The sequence below is a fragment of the Somniosus microcephalus genome, chromosome 4, assembly GCF_052327205.1.
Source record: "Somniosus microcephalus isolate GS21.2 chromosome 4, FLI_Smic_1.0, whole genome shotgun sequence".
NCBI lineage: Eukaryota > Metazoa > Chordata > Chondrichthyes > Squaliformes > Somniosidae > Somniosus > Somniosus microcephalus.
Genome location: NC_140990.1, coordinates 106,656,206 through 106,674,115, shown reverse-complemented (window position 1 = coordinate 106,674,115; position 17,910 = coordinate 106,656,206).

Here is a 17,910-nt window from a genome sequence, read left to right as displayed (position 1 = left end):
AAAGCATTAATGAAAGCGGCGAATTATACTGCGCACGCGCTGCCTGTGCAGTCGCACGCGTTCTGCCTCTGAACCCCTTCGTTCAGAGGACAGGAAATGCCGGTTTTCCCCACATGCACTGTGCATGCTGAAAACCGGCATTTCATCCGGCCAGATGCGTAAGTACCCCGACCGTACTAGCGCATTTGGAAGGGAATTACTGGGCCAACATTTTACATGTCAATAAAATAAAAAATTTAACAATTGCACAACTTGCCCCCTCGCATCTGCGACTGAGGGTCCAAGGAGGTGCATTGCGCAAGAGGTCATCATCGTACGTATCCTCACACTGTTCCCTTTGGGGAACTGTATGAAGTGGTGGAAGGATTTATGGCCGTGATTAACGCTCATTCCGTGACCGTAACCATCTTTGAACCAGCCATTAGGGTGGTTAGTCCTATGGCGGGCGGGTTTTACGGGCTCCCACAACCCATCTGAGGGGGGGGGGCCACCAACACCCACGGACGCAAGCATCCCGCTGGATGTCCACCCAGAATTTAAAGTTGGAGCTCCGACTCCACTTGCCGGGACTGTCTGGAGTGGGGTTCAAAACCCTACTCCTTCTGGCCCAGCGGCGGGGATGCTTACTGTTACGCAAAAGGCCCACTCCGCACAAAAGGTGACATCCATACGTTTCCTGCGCCTTTTCCCTCCCCGTGACTGGAGCCCTATGCTGCCATTTCACGTTGCTAATTGGATTGGGCCTTTGTCATAGCGGTAGGATCCCCGCCGCTGGGCCAGATCAGGGTAGGGTTTCGAACCCCGCTCCAGACAGTCCCGGCAAGTGGAGTCGGAGCTCCGGCTCTAAATTCTGGGTTGACATCCAGTGGGATATTTGCGTTCGTGGGTGTGGGTGGCCCCCCCTCCTTGTATAGCTTGTGGGAGCCCGTAAAACCCTCCCGCCATAGGACTAACCGCCCTAATGGCTGGTTCAAAGATGGTTACGGTCACGGAATGAGCGTTAATCATGGCCATAAATCCTTCCACACTTCATACAGTTCCCCAAAGGGAACAGTTTGAAGACACGTATGACGACGACATTGCTAAATAAATAAATGGAATTAAAAAAATTCTTTTAGGGCTTTTAAAAGTCTTTAAATTGCTTTAATTCTCTTTAAAACTACTTCAGATTACTCAAAATAATGTAAACATTTTAAAAAGTTTATGAAAGTTTCCAAAATCTTCAAAAAACTTCCAAAAACCTATTTAAACTGCTGCTTTGCATGTAAAAATGGTTAGCAGCTTGACAGAAACATTGGGGGCGTGTCCAGTGAAACTGAGACCTCAAGGGGCGTGTCTCACTTGCACTGCACGCTCCTGACTTCGCGCTGGCTGCACTCCTGGGCGGCGTGACGTCATACGCTGCCCGGGATTCTTCTTCTGGAAACACCAATTCCAGGCGTCCCTGGAGCTGATCGGCAGTAGCGTGGGGTAAGTGTAAATACGGGGCTTGCACGCGCTGCAAGCCCCGTTCTGGAATTTCTGGCCCAGTGTAGGATCTGGCCAAAGTGGGCTGGGTTCATCTACTTGTAGGAAAACCCACATCAGCGCATGGGAGCCTTTCAGAAAGGAAATAGAGAGAGTACAAGGCCAACATGTTCCCATAAAGGTCAAGAGTGGGACCATAAAGCCCAGGGAACCCTGGATGTCAAAAGATATACAAAAGTGGTTTCGGAAAAAAAGGGAGGCTTTTAGCAGATACAAAGTGCTAAAAACAGTGGAAGCCCGAGAGGAGTATAGAAAGTGCAGGGGGGTACTTAAAACAGAAATTAGGAGAGCGAAGAGGGGGCATGAAAAAACACTGGCAGGCAAAATAAAGGAATACCCCAAGGTGTTTTATAAGTATATTAAGCGCAAGAGGATAACCAGGGAAAGAGTAGGGCCCATTAGAGACAAAAGTGGTAATCTGCGTGTAGAGCCGGAAGATGTGAGTGAGGTTTTAAATGAATATTTTGCATCTGTGTTCACTATGGAGAAGGCCTATATAAGCATAGAAACCAGGCAGTGGGATTGTGATTTACTTGAACAAATTACTGCTGAGAGGGAGGAGCTCCTTGGATAAATCACCAGGCCCAGCCAAGATGTATCCCAGGCTGCTGTGTGAGACAAGGGGGGAGATTGCAGGGGCTCTGACACAAATTTTCAGCTCATCTCTGACCACAGGGGGGGTGCCAGAGGACTGGAGGACAGCTAAGGCAGTACCATTATTCAAGAAGGGTAGTAGGGGCTAACCAGGGTATTGCAGGCCAGTGAGCCTAACATCAGTGGTAGGGAAATTATTGGAAACAATTCTGAGGGATAGAATTAGTTTCCACTTGGAGGGGCAAAGATTAATCAAGGATAGTCAGCATGGATTTGTCAGCGGGAGATGATGTCTAACCAATTCGATTCAATTTTTCGAGGGTGTGACTAGGTGTGTGGATGAGGGTAGTGCAGTTGATGTCGTCTACATGGACTGCAGTAAGGCTTTTGACAAAGTCCTGCATAGGAGATTGGTCAAGAAGGTAAAAGCCCGTGGGATCCAGGGCAATTTGGCACATTGGATCCAAAATAGGCTTAGTGGCAGGAGGCAGAGGGTGGTAGTCGACGGTTGTTGTTATGACTGGAAGCCTGTGTCCAGTGGTGTACCACATGGATCGGTGCTGGGTCCTTTGCTGTTTGTAGTGTATATTAATGATTTAGATATCAATGTAGGAGATATGATCAGTAAGTTCGCAGATGACACGAACATTGGTGGAGTGGTAAATAGCGGGAAGGGAAGCCTCAGGCTACAGGACGATAGAGACTGGTTGGTCAGATGGGCAGAACAGTGGCAAATGGAATTTAACCCTAAAAAGTGTGAGGTGATGCATTTTGGGAGGATTAACAAGGCAAGGGAGGACCCGATGAAGGACAGAGGATCAGAGGGACCTTGGTGTGCATGTACATCGATCCCTGAAGGCAGCAGAACAGGTAGATAAGGTGGTTAAAAAGTCATATGGGAAACTTGCCTTCATTAGCCGAGGAATAGAATATAAGAGCAGGTAGGTTATGATGGAGCTGTACAACACGCTAGTTAGGCCACAGCTGGAATACTGTGTGCAGTTCTGGACGCCATGCTATAGGAAGGATGTGATTGCATTGGAGAGGGTGCAGAGGAGATTCACCAGAATGTTACCTGGGCTGGAGCGCTTCAGCTATGAGGAGAGACTGCTTCTTTCATTTTGACACAACACCCACACGTCCCATCACTGGTTCATTCAGTCCTGATCCAGCACCCACACGCCCCATCCACTGATTCATTCAGTCCTGAACCAGCACCCACACGTACCATCCTTTGGTTCATTCAGTCCTGGCCCATCACCCACACGTCCCATCTACAGGTTCATTCAGTCCTGACCCAACACTCACACCTCCCATCCATTGGTTCATTCAGTCCTGACCAACACCCACACGCCCCATCCACTGGTTCATTGTCCCACTGCTTTCCAGACTGCCACTACGGGCGTTGTGCATTATCTGATGCTCCTAGCTATTCGACAGGCTCCAGCTCACATTCACTGGATTTTTTTCATGTTTTAACTTCTTGATTAAATTTTCTTTAATAGAGATGCTGTCTGTTACTGAGATACAGTGGAAGGGTTTCTTTCTGTGAGTGCTAATCTTGAAATGCAATTCATTAGCTGTAAAATAAGTCTCTCATTCTTTCTTTCAAAAAATCGCCCTCTGATATTCCGCCGAGGTGCACGTTTAAAATATTGAACCACTTCCCTTCAGATGGATACACAGCCCAGCCCAAAATAGGCAAATCCAATATTTACACATGCGCAGTTTCCAGCAGGGTCACAGGAGAGTGATGAGGACTAGAAACCCTCGGTTATTGTCGCTCCTAACACAAGGTCATTGAGTCCATTGTAGATTCCAACTGCCAGCCCCATCCAGGCGGGGAATTGGAGCTGGTTTCCTGCTACACCAGGGCGGTGCTTTACTGTGAACCCTCTCTCCAGCAGAAAGTACCGTCACTTGTAAAGTCATTAGATTCTGTCCCTTGATTCAATAATAACGCTGCACATTTCACCCAGAATTCTATCATTGCTACTGTTGCTCTCAGTCTGAAGAATAAGTTCCCTGTTTTTCTCTTCCTTACAGTGAACTTAGTGACGATTGTGATCCTGTCTCGGGGAAGGTGCGGTCTCTCCAAATGTGTCACCCGTTACATGGTGTCCATGGCAGCGGCGGATCTATTGGTCGTCATCACTGATCTCATATCCAGGCAGATTCTTATTCTTTACTGGGATCAGTTTCGGTTCCTGTGGAAGATTAAAGTGTGTAATATCCACGCCATCCTGCTTTACGCAGCTACAGACTGTTCTGTCTGGTTCACAGTCACTTTCACCTTTGATCGATTTGTGGCCATTTGTTGCCAGAAGCTGAAAATAAAATATTGCACCGAGAAAACGGCGGCTGTGGTTCTAGGAACAGTGAGTGTGCTGTTCTGTGTAAAGAACACTTTCTGGTACTTTATGTATGGAGGTGAATATTGGATTTCTAATTATCCTTGGTTTTGTTTTGTATCATCTGATGTTGTTGAGTCACGGGTATGGGGAGTGATTGAAACTCTTCATTATATTTTAACTCCTTTTATTCCATTTGTTCTGATTCTGCTGCTCAATGCTTTAACCGTCAGACACGTTTTGCGGTCGAGCAGAGCCCGCAGGAGATTCCGGGCCCACAGCAGTGGGGAGAGTCCCAGTGACCCAGAGATGGAGAAGCGAAGGAAATCCCTCATTTTACTGTTCCTTATATCGGGGAATTTTACCGTGTTATGGGCACTGTTTCTGTTGTATTCTGTGTGCAGCCGATTTAATCAGTTAAGATATATTTATGTTTATCTACCTGAATATGTACAGGAATTGGGATTTATGCTTCAGCTCCTGAGTTGCTGCACCAACACGTGTATTTATGCTGTGACCCAGACTAAATTCAGAGAGGAGTTGAAGATGGTCGTGAAATATCCCTTTACGGTAATTGTTAAATTCATTAAATAATGAGAAGACTTTGCACCATCATAACATGTTGGTCTGGTGTTCTGCCCAACCCCCTCATCTCTGTGAAACACACACAGTGAGGCCGGTTTTCATCTTTCACGGCCCGGATTCAGCAACTAACAGGAACGGTAGAGGGGGGAGTCCACGGAGATCAGTCCCGCTGGATTCCTGCTGCTTTTTAGCCCGCCAACTCCTCTGGTGGGGCCTGGGGCGGGTTTATGAAGCTCCCGACCACCAGGCCCGAGTTTCATGTGTTTACCCAAAGGGGGCGGCGCGGGGAAGGTCGCTCTGTCAGTTTACATTCCACGGGCGGACGGGCCGCTCAGTCCCCACCACCAGGCGCGGAGGGAGGCTTTTAAAGGCTCAAACGTCGGTGGTTTCAGCCTTTTAAAACCCCTCCGTATAGTTGTCTCAGGGGCTTTCAGGCTGAGCAGCCCCGAGCCAGGTGATGGGGAAATGTCCCTGTTTCCCTTTATCTACCGCTCGGATTAAACATTCTTCTGTAAACGAGTGAAATTCACCAAAGAAAATTTCCCTTTGAAGACTGCTTTTAGGGAGGAGGAACCATGACCTCTGCCCAGCTCACCCTGAACACATGCAGCTCATGGTGTGTGGCGTGGAGAGTCAAGTTTACATAGTTATTTAATATTTCTTAATGATATACTCTCTGAACAATGCGGTGATGTACAGGGTAAAGTGACACCCGCCCACTCTCCACATACATTGAACCCTGCTCCTCTTCACTGTCTGGAAAATCCCCGAGCTAAACATACGCCAGAATAAGCAGTGTTCAGGGAGGTTGGTCACGAGGATGGTTGCTAGGTACTGCAGTATAAGTGATGTCATAAAGCGGTGACACGCTCATGATGCTGTGCCTGGGATCTGTGACTTCACAGACCTTCCCTGCAGGCCACGCCCTGGTCTGTGGTTGGCCGAGATTCAGCATTTCAAACAGACCTTCTCCTGCACACATCACCTTGCATAGAGTTGCAGAGAGTCTGCAGCACAGAAACAGACTATTCAGCCCTCCGTGGCTAAAGGTTGGTCCAAGTCGGTTTCCCCGAGATTTCACTATGATTGCTGGTCCTCAGCGCTGCGTCCGCCCCTGGACTATAAACTGGCAAAACGACCATCCACGCCTGGCTCCATTTCGGCCCAACAGGCATCCCAGCGTTCACTCTATCAGCATGTCCTACTCTTCCTGCTTCCCTCGTGTTCTTATCTAGTTTCCCCTCAAATGCATCTAAGCTATTCGCTTCAACTAGGCAACTATAGACGAGTCAGCTTAACATGGGTGGTAAGAAAAATAATGTAATCCCTACTAAAGGGGAAAATAGAAAAACATCTGGAAGCCAAAAATAGAAAAATGAATAGTCAGCATGGATTTCTAAAGGTAAATTTTGATTGACCAACCTCACTGAATCTTTTGCAGAGGTAACAGAGAGAGTGGAGTAGGCTAATGTAGTAGATGTAGTTTATCTAGATTTCTGAATGGCCTTCTATAAGATGCCACATAATAGATTAATTAATAAGGTCAGAGCATGTGGAGTTAGGGGGCCCGTAGCAGAATGGATAGCTGCCTGGCTTCAAGAAATAAATCAGAAAATAGGGGGGTGAGGCAGCTATTCAGAGTGGCAGAAGGTGCAAAGTGGGGTCCTACAAGGAGCAGTGCTGTGACCACTGTTGTCCACAATTTAAAATAACAATTTAGATTTTGGAATAAAAAAATCTAAATTTGCGGATGACACCAAACTGAGGGGAGGGGTGGTGTGAGGGGATAGTCAATACGGGGCAGGATGGCAACAAATGAAAAGAAGACAGTAATAAGCTTGAACAATGGGTACACAATTGGCAAATTAATTTCAACACAAATAAGTATGAGTTATTACATTTTGGTAAGAAAAGTAAGGAGGTCATATATTACCTGGAATCTAAATGGGATAGCGGAACAGAGGAATCTCGGGGTACAAATACACAATTCAATAAAAGTAGCGAAGCAGGTTAATACGCCTATAAAAAGCAAAGCAAGCAATAGGGATTATTTCTAGAGAGATAGAATTGGAAAGTATAGAAGTTATGCTAACTTGTATCGCACCTCGGTTAGACCACACTTGGAGTACTGCATATAATTCTGCTCACCATATTATAAAAAGGACAGAGAGGCGCCGGAGAGGGTACCTAAAAGATTTACAGGGATGGTACCAGAAATGCGCGGGTATAACTATCAGGAAAGAATGAACAGGCTGTGTCTCTTTTCTCGTGAAAAAAGAAGGCTGAAGGGTGACCTAATTTAAAATTATGAAAGATTATGATAGAGTAGACAGGGAGGGTATTTCCACTTTTCGGCAAGAGATGAACTAAAGCCCATCAATATAAGAAAGTCACCAAGAAATCAAAAACGGAATTCCGAAGAAACCTCTTTACCCAGAGAGTGGTGAGAATATGGAGCTTGCTACCACAGGGTGTGGTTGAAGCGAATAGTATAGATGCATTTAAGGGGAGGCTAGATAAGCATATGAGGGAGAAGGGAATAGAGGGTTATGCTGATAGAGTGAGATGAGGAAAGACGGGAGGAGGCTCGAGTGGAGCATAAACGCCGACATGGGCAAGTTGGGCCGAATGGCCTGTTTCTGTGCTGTATGTTCTATGTAGATCCATGTAATTACTCAGTGTGGTAGCGATTTCCACTTTCTTACTAATCTGTTGGTTAAGAGGTTCCTCCTGAATTGCCTATTGGATTTATTGGTAACTTTCTTATATTAATGGACCTTGAATTGGTCCTCCCTACACGTGTAAACATCTTATCTCTGTCTACCCTATCAAACCGTTTCATAATTTTAAACATCTCATCCCCAGCTTTCCCTTTCCAAGAGAAAAGAGCCCCAGACTGTGCAGCCTTCCTAATAGGTATAACCTCTCTGTTTGGGTACAATCTTTGTGAATCTTTTTTGCATCGCCTCCAGTGTTTCTCTCTTTTGTATCAATTGGAGATCATAACTGTATACAATACTCCAAGTGTAGTATAACCAAGGTTAGAAACAAGATCTGCTTTTCAATTCTATCCCTCTGTAAATTAACCCCAATGCTGTGTTTGCTTTTTCTCTCCTTATTATGGCCTTTTAGTGATTTGTGAAACTATACCCGAGACACTTTTGCTCCTCTAGCCCATTTCGTCTAATTTTCCAAGCAGCACAAAATGTAACACCATTCTATGTAAACATAAAAGTAAACATTTATCGATATTGGAATTAATATTCTGCAAGTTTATTAATGCCTTACTGTATTTTCTCGCAGTCTTCCTCAGTTTTAACTGTACCCACCAATTTGGCATCAACCGCAAATCTGGAAAATGAACTTACGTTTCCTGAGCTAAGATTGTTTCTTTAAATTGTGAAGTGGTCCCAGCACCAATCTCTGTGCAACACCACTTCCCACTTTTTGTCTGTCTGGGTATATACCCTTAACCCTACTCTCTGTTTCTGTTCTGTAGCCAGCTTGCTATCCATTCAGCAGCAGTGGCGGTGGCAGAGCCGACCTAACAGGAGCGGCGAGGTGGTGGCGGTGTATAAAGGGAGCCCGAGGCGCAGGTAGGCCCCAAAGCGGCAGCGGAAGTGGCAGTGCGGCCCTGGGAGGAGCGGTGATGCAGCAGCAGCGGCAGAGCAGCCCTGGGAGGAGCGGCGATGCAGCGGCAGCGGCAGAGCGGCCCTGGGAGGAGCAGCGATGCAGCGGCAGTGGCAGAGCGGCCCTAGGAGGAGCGGCGATGCAACGGCGGCGGTTCCAACTCAGCAACGCAGAATTTTCAAAGAGTGACGTCAGAAGTCAAAACTGACGTCGGCACAATGGTAGGGAGCTGATTGGTAAGTATCTGGTAAGTGTTTATACTTGGCTATCCTAAAGATTAAAGCTTATTCCAGCTAGGTTATCAGATAGTCTGTTAATTAAATGTATGGCAGTGCAGCTCACACGCGTGGAATACACATCCTGTGCCAAGTGGGAAGTCTTAGACACCTGCCGTGGTCTGGATGACCACATGTGCGGGAAGTGTCACCAGTTGCAGCAGCTCAAGCAACGTGTTACGGAGCTTGAGCGGCGGCTGCAGTCACTGCTGTGCATCCGCGAGGCTGAGAGCTACGTGGATAACATGTTTCGGGAGGTGGTCACCCCGCAACTTAAGAGTGTGCAGGCAGAGAGGGAATGGGTGGCCGTCAGACAGAAGATGAGGACCAGGCAGGTATTGTAGGAGTCCCATGAGCCCATTTTGCTCACCAACCAGTATTCAGTGCTGAGTACTGATGCGGGTGATGGTTCATCTGGTGAGTGCAGCCAGAGCCAAGTCCACAGCACAATAGTGATAGGAGATTCAATAGTTAGGGGAGCAGACAGGCGCTTCTGCAGCTCCAGACGTGACTCCAGAATGGTATGTTCCCTCCCTGGTGCCAGGGTTAAGGATGTCACTGAACGGCTGCAGGGCATTCGGAGGGGGGAGTGTGAACAGCCAGAGGTCGTTGTCCATATCAGTACCAACGACATGGGTAGAAAGAGGGAGGAGGTCCTGCAGGCAGAGTTTAGGAAGCTAGGAAATAGGTTAAGAAGCAGGACCTCAAAGGTAGTGTGTATAGAAATAGGAAGATAGAGCAGAGGAATGTGTGGCTGGAGAGATGGTGCAGGAGGGAGGGCTTTAGATTCCTGAGGAATTGAAACTGTTTCTGGGGGAGGTGGGACATCTACAAGCCAGACAGGATGCACCTCAAAGGGCACGGGACCAATATCCTCACGGGAGTGTTTGCGAGTGCTGTTGGGGATGGTTTTAACTAGCTTGCCAGGGGGATGGGCACCTGAGGGTAGAATCAGGAGGGAGATAAGCTAAGCTGGATATAGATGATTAGGGTTGAGGTAAAGGGGTCTTTAGGAAGGCAAAGGCAATAGTGCAGGGCAACGACAGGGGTAACGATAAACAGAATGTATCAGGAAGGGGCAGAGCGTATAAGCAAAAGAGTGCATCGGAAAATAAAATCAGAGTAAGGAAAAAGGATAAGATAAAATTAAATGCTCTTTATCTGAAATCACGCAGCATTTTTAACAAGGTAGATGAGTTGACGGCACAAATAGAAATAAATGGGTATGATCTGGTAGCCATTACTGAGACGTGGTTGCAAGGTGACCAAGGCTGGGAACTGAATATTCAGGGGTATTTTACATTTTGGAAGAATAGGCAGAAAGGAAAAGGATGTGGGGTAGCTCTGTTAATAAAGGATGTGATCACTGCAGTGATGAGGAATGATATTGGCTCAGTAGCTCAAGATGTAGAATCAGTTTGGGTGGGGATAAGAAATAATAAGGATAAGAAGTCACTGGTGGGAGTAGACTATCGACCCCCTAACAGTAGCTATACTGTAGGAAAGTGTATATATCAATAAATAATGGGGGCTTGTAAGAAAAGTAATGCAATAATCATGAGCGATGTTACTCATCATATAGATTGGACAAATCAAATTGGCAAGGGTAGCCTTGAGGCCGAGTTCATAGAGTGTATTCGGGATGGTTTCTTAGAGCAATACATTGAGGAACCAACCAGGGAGCAGGCTATTTTAGATCTGGTAATGTGTAATGAGACAGGATTAATTAATGATCTCACAGTAAAGGATCCCCTAGGAAAGAGTGATCATAGCATGGTAGAGTTTCAAATTCAGTTTGAGGGTGAGAAACTTGGGTCTGAAACTAGTGTTCTAAACTTAAATAAAGGCAATTACAAGGGTATGAGGACAGAGTTGGTTAAAGTGGACTGGGAAAATAGATTAAATGGTAAGATGGTAGATCAGAGGTGGTAGATATTTAAGGAGATATTTCAAAAATCTCAGCAAAGGTATATTCCAGTGAGAAAGAAAGGCTCTACGCGAAGAATGCACGATCCATGGATAACTAGGGAAGGTAAGGATGGTATCAAATTGAAAAAAAGGCATACAATGTTGCGAAGATTAGTGGTAGGCCAGAGGATTTGGAAACATTTAGAAACCAGCAAAGGATGACTAAAAAATTATAAATAGGGAGAAGCTAGAATATGAGAGCAAACTAGCAAATAATATAAAAACAGGCAGTAAAAGCTTCTACGGGTATATAAAAAGGAAGACCGTAGCTAAAGTAAACATTGGTCCTTTAGAGGCAATTAATAATGGGAAATAGGGAAATTATTGAAATTCTAAACAATTATTTTGGATCATGACTTCACAGTAGAAGACACTGAAACATCCCAATTACAATAGATAATCAAGGGGCTATAGGGAGGGAGGAACTTAAAACAATTTCTATCATTAGTGAAAATGTACTAGGCAAACTAATGGGGCTAAAGGCCGACAAGTCCCCTGGACCCAATGGTCTGCATACTAGGGTCTTCAAAGAAGTGGCTGCAGAGATACTGGATGCGTTGGTTGTAATCGACCACAATACCCTTGATTCTGGAGAGGTCCTAGAGGATTGGAAAACCGCAAATATAACGCGACTATTCAAGAAAGGAGGAACACAGAAAGCATGAAACTATAGGCCAGTTAGCCTAAAATCTGTCATTGGGAAAATGCTGGGATTAAGGAGGTAATAGCAGGACATTTAGAAAATCTTAAGACAGTCAAGCAGAGGCAGCATGGTTTTATGAAAGGGAAACTGTGTTTGAGAAACTTGCTAGAGTTCTTTGAGGATGTAACAAACAGGGTGGACAAAGGGGAAAGAGTGAATGTGGGGTATTTGGATTTCCAGAAGACATTCGATAAGGTGCCACGTAAAAGGTTACTGCACAGCATAAGAGTTGGGGGGTAATATATTGGCATGGATACTGTATTGGCTAGCTGGTTTTGATGCTTTAGTGCAACTTTACAGGGCGCTGGTGAGACCGTACCTGGAGTACTGCATACAGTTTTGGTCTCCTTATTTAAGGAAGGATATACTTGCATTGGAGGTTGTACAGAGAAGTTTCACTAGGTTGATTCCATGGATGAAGGGGTTGTTGTATAACGAAAGGTTGAGCAGGTTGGGCCTATACTCATTGGAGTTTGGAAGAATGAGAGGTGATCTTATTGAAACATATAAGTCTATGAGGGAGATTGACAAGGTGGATGCTGAGAGGATGTTTCACCTAGTTGTGGTATCCAGAACGAGGGGGCATAGTTTCAGAATAAGGGGTCGCCCATTTAAGAAGGAGATGAGGAGGAATGCATTCTCTCAGATGGTCGTAAATCTTTGGAATTCTCTACACCAGAGAGCTGTGGAGGCGGAGTCATTGAATATATTAAAGGCAGAGATTGACAGATATTTTAACGACAAGGGAGCCAAGGGGCATGGGGAGAGAGCGGGAAAGTGTTGTTGACGCCAAGGATGTATCAGCCATGATCTTATTGAATGGCGGAGCAGCTTCGACGGGCCGATTGGCCTACTCCTGCTCTTGTTTCTTATGTTCTTATGTTCTTACATTCATTCGAGTACAAGTCCCCTGACTCCACATGCTCTGATCATAGCCATGAGTCTACATTCCGGTACTTTATACAAGGCCTTTTGAACATCCAAGTGCACTACTTCAATGAGTTTTATCTTGTCTACTTGTTCTGCTAATTTTCCAAAGACGACCTAAGGTTTGAATGATGTCCCAAGGACGCTCTCTGGGGCTCGGCGTTACAGAACCTTTCCAATCAAACACTTGGTGCCCATTTAGGGAAGGGGAGAACGTTAAAATGGCGCACAGACAGACACATCTCACAGCAGGAAAGCTCTCTTGTTATCAACTTAATCTCCCCGTTCCCCAGCTCTCCAGGGAAGACAGTTACCGGCCATCCAAAAGGGTTAAAGTGCCTCAGACCGGCTGCTCATGGACACTTGGTCTGACACTCTACAGCACTTTGTCCACAGAGAAGATCACTATGAGGGTCAGGCTGTGGGAATAAATGGGCTCATTTTATATTTTGCGTGTCCGCCCCGCTGTATTACAGCTGATTACATGCAACAGGTTGTGGACTTAATAAACCCAATGGGAAACCAGCCTAGCGCTGTTACATCTGGCACCAATGGACCATAAACCCAATGGGACAGCAGCCCAGTGCTCTCCACACCCGGCAACTATGCACCATAAACCCAATGAGACACCATCCCAGCGCTGTTACACTCGGCAATTATGGACCATAAGCACAATGGGGTACCAGCCCAGCGCTGTTACACATGGCAGCTAAGGACCATAAACCCAATGTGATACCAGCCCAGCGCTGTCCACACCCGGCAGCTAAGGACCATAAACCCAATGGGACACCAGCCCAGCGGAGTTACACCCGGCACCTAAGGACCATAAACCCAATAGGACACCAGCCCGGCGCTGTTAAGCCTGGGACCTATGCACCATAAACCCAATGGGACACCAGCCCAGCGGAGTTACACCCGGCACCTAAGGACCATAAACCCAATTGAACACCAGCCCAGCGCTGATAAACCCGGCACCTATGCACCATAAACCCAATGGGACCCGAGCCCAGCGCTGTTAAACAAGGCACCTTTGGACCATAAAACAATGGGACACCGGCCCAGCGCTGTCCACACCCGGCACCTATGGACCATAAAGCCAATGGGACACGAGCCCAGCGATGTCCACACCCAGCACCTATGGACCATAAACCCAATGGGGCACCAGTCCAGCGCTGTCCACACCCGGCAACTATGTACCATAAACCCAATGGGTCACCAGCCAAGCGGAGTTACACCCGGTACCTAAGGACCATAAACCCAATAGGACACCAGCCCGGACCTGCCACACCAGGCACCTATGGACTGACATGAATCTTGTCATTCATGTGGAAATGACTTAGGAAGTAATACTCTGCGGCCTGCTAGTTGCGCTGTAAATGTTGCTCAGGACATTCTTTAACAGGTAATAGTGAAGGACACAACTAGATCTCCATGTTGAAAACCAGCTGATTAATGCCTTGTTTAATAATCAGACCAAGTGCCTAGTAGATTTCTTACATCATGGAACATAATGCCAGTGGGACACCAGCCCAGCGCTGTTACATCCAGCACCTATGGATCATACACCCAATTGAACACCAGCCCAGCGCTGTTAAACCTGGCATCTATGCAGCATAAACCCAATGGGACACGAGCCCAGCGCTGTTAAACACGGCACCTATGGACCATAAAACAATGGGACACCAGCCCAGCACTGTCCACACCCGGCACCTATGGACCATAAACCCAATGGGACACGAGCCCAGCGCTGTCCACATGCGGCACCTATGGACCATAAAGCCAATGGGACATGAGCCCAGCGCTGTCCACACCCGGCACCTATGGACCATAAACCCAATGGGACACCAACCCAGCGGAGTTACACCCGGCACCTAAGGACGATAAACCCAATAGGACACCAGCCCGGAGCTGTCCACACCAGGCACCTATGGACCATAAAACAATAGGACACGAGCCGAGCGCTGTCCACACCCAGCACCTATGGACCATAAACCCAATGGGACACGAGGCCAGCGCTGTCCAGACCCGGCACCTATGGACCATAAACCCAATGGGGCACCAGTCCAGCGCTGTCCACACCTGGCAACTATGGACCATAAACCGAATGGAATATCAGCCCAGCGCCGTTACATCCAGAACCTAGGCACCATAAATCCAATGGGACACCAGCCCAGTGCTGTTAAACCCGCCACCTATGGACCAAAAGCACAATAGGACAGTAGCCCAGCGCTGTCCACACCCGGCACCTATGCACCATAAACCCACTGGGACACCAGCTCAGAATATTCCACGCCCATCACCTATGGATCATAAACCCAATGGGATACCAGCGCAGTGCTGTTAAGCCAGGCACCTATGGACCATAAACCCAATGGGACACCATCCCAGCGCTGTTACACCAGGCACCTATGGACCATAAACCCAATGGGACACCAGTCCAGCGCTTTCCACACCCGGCTCCTGTGGGCCAAAAACGCAATGGGACACCAGCCCAGCGCTGTCCATACCCGGCACATATGGACCATAAACCGAATGTGACAGCAGCCCAGCACTGTCCACTCCCGGTACCTATGGACCATAAACCGAATGGGACACCAGCCCAGCGCTGTCCATACCCGGCACCTATGGACCATAAACCGAATGGGACACCAGCCCAGCGCTGGCCTTGCCCGGCACCTATGGACCATAAAGCCAATGGGACACGAGCCCAGCGCTGTCCACACCCGGCACCTATGGACCATTACCCCAATGGGGAACCAGCCAAGTGCTGTCCACACCCGGCAACTATGTACCATAAACCCAATAGGACACCAGCCCAGCGGAGTTACACCCGGCAACTAATGAGCATAAATCCAACAGGACACCAGCCCAGACCTGTCCACACCAGGCACCTATGGACTGACATGAATCTTGTCATTCATGTGGAATTGATTAGGAAGTAATACTCCGCGGCCTGCTAGTGGCGCTGTAAAGGTTGCTCAGGACATTCTTTAACAAGTAATAGTGAAGGACACAAATGGATCTCCATGTTGAAAACTAGCTGATTAAAGCCTTGTTTAATAATCAGACCAAGTGCCTGGTAGATTTCTTACATCATGGAACATAAAGCCAATGGGACATCAGCCTAGCGCAGTTACACCCAGCACCTATGGATCATACACCCAATGGGACACCAGTCCAGCGCTTTCCACACCCGGCTCCTGTGGGCCAAAAACGCAATGGGACACCAGCCCAGCGCTGTCCATACCCGGCACATATGGACCATAAACCGAATGTGACAGCAGCCCAGCACTCTCCACTCCCGGCACCTATGGACCATAAACCGAATGGGACACCAGCCCAGCGCTGTCCATACCCGGCACCTATGGACCATAAACCGAATGGGACACCAGCCCAGCGCTGGCCTTACCCGGCACCTATGGACCATAAACCCAATGGGACACGAGCCCAGCGCTGTCCACATGCGGCACCTATGGACCATAAAGCCAATGGGACATGAGCCCAGCGCTGTCCAAACCCGGCACCTATGGACCATAAACCCAATGGGACACCAGCCCAGCGGAGTTACACCCGGCACCTAAGGACCATAAACCCAATAGGACACCAGCCCGGAGCTGTCCACACCAGGCACCTATGGACCATAAAACAATAGGACACGAGCCGAGCGCTGTCCACACCCAGCACCTATGGACCATAAACCCAATGGGACACGAGCCCAGCGCTGTCCAGACCCGGCACCTATGGACCATAAACCCAATGGGGCACCAGTCCAGCGCTGTCCACACCTGGCAACTATGGACCATAAACCGAATGGAATATCAGCCCAGCGCCGTTACATCCAGAACCTAGGCACCATAAATCCAATGGGACACCAGCCCAGTGCTGTTAAACCCGCCACCTATGGACCAAAAGCACAATAGGACAGTAGCCCAGCGCTGTCCACACCCGGCACCTATGCACCATAAACCCACTGGGACACCAGCTCAGAACATTCCACGCCCATCACCTATGGATCATAAACCCAATGGGATACCAGCGCAGCGCTGTTAAGCCAGGCACCTATGGACCATAAACCCAATGGGACACCAGTCCAGCGCTTTCCACACCCGGCTCCTGTGGGCCAAAAACGCAATGGGACACCAGCCCAGCGCTGTCCATACCCGGCACATATGGACCATAAACCGAATGTGACAGCAGCCCAGCACTGTCCACTCCCGGTACCTATGGACCATAAACCGAATGGGACACCAGCCCAGCGCTGTCCATACCCGGCACCTATGGACCATAAACCGAATGGGACACCAGCCCAGCGCTGGCCTTACCCGGCACCTATGGACCATAAAGCCAATGGGACACGAGCCCAGCGCTGTCCACACCCGGCACCTATGGACCATTACCCCAATGGGGAGCCAGCCAAGTGCTGTCCACACCCGGCAACTATGTACCATAAACCCAATAGGACACCAGCCCAGCGGAGTTACACCCAGCAACTAATGAGCATAAATCCAATAGGACACCAGCCCAGACCTGTCCACACCAGGCACCTATGGACTGACATGAATCTTGTCATTCATGTGGAATTGATTAGGAAGTAATACTCCGCGGCCTGCTAGTGGCGCTGTAAAGGTTGCTCAGGACATTCTTTAACAAGTAATAGTGAAGGACACAACTAGATCTCCATGTTGAAAACTAGCTGATTAAAGCCTTGTTTAATAATCAGACCAAGTGCCTGGTAGATTTCTTACATCATGGAACATAAAGCCAATGGGACATCAGCCCAGCGCAGTTACACCCAGCACCTATGGATCATACACCCAATTGAACACCAGCCCAGTGCTGTTAAACCCGGCATCTATGCAGCATAAACCCAATGGGACAAGAGCCCAGCGCTGTTAAACACGGCACCTATGGACAATAAACCAAAGAGACACCAGCCCAGCGCTGTCCACTCCTGGCACGTATACACCATAAATTAAATGGGACACCAATACAGTGCTGCCAACACCCGGCACCTATGGACCATAAATCCAATTGGCACCAGCACAGCGCTGTTACACCAGGCACCTATGGCCCATAAACGCAAAGGGACACCAGTCCAGCACTTTGCCCCCGGCACCTATGGACCATAAACACAATGCAACACCAGCCCAGCACTGTCCAGACCCTGCACCGAGGGACCATAAACCGAATGGGACACCAGCCCAGCCCTTTCCACATCGGCACCTATGGACCATAAAAACAATGGGACACTAGACCAGCACTGTCCATACCCGGCAATTATGGACCATAAACCGAATGTGACACCAGCCCAGCGCTTTCCACACCTGACACCTATGGACCATAAACCAAA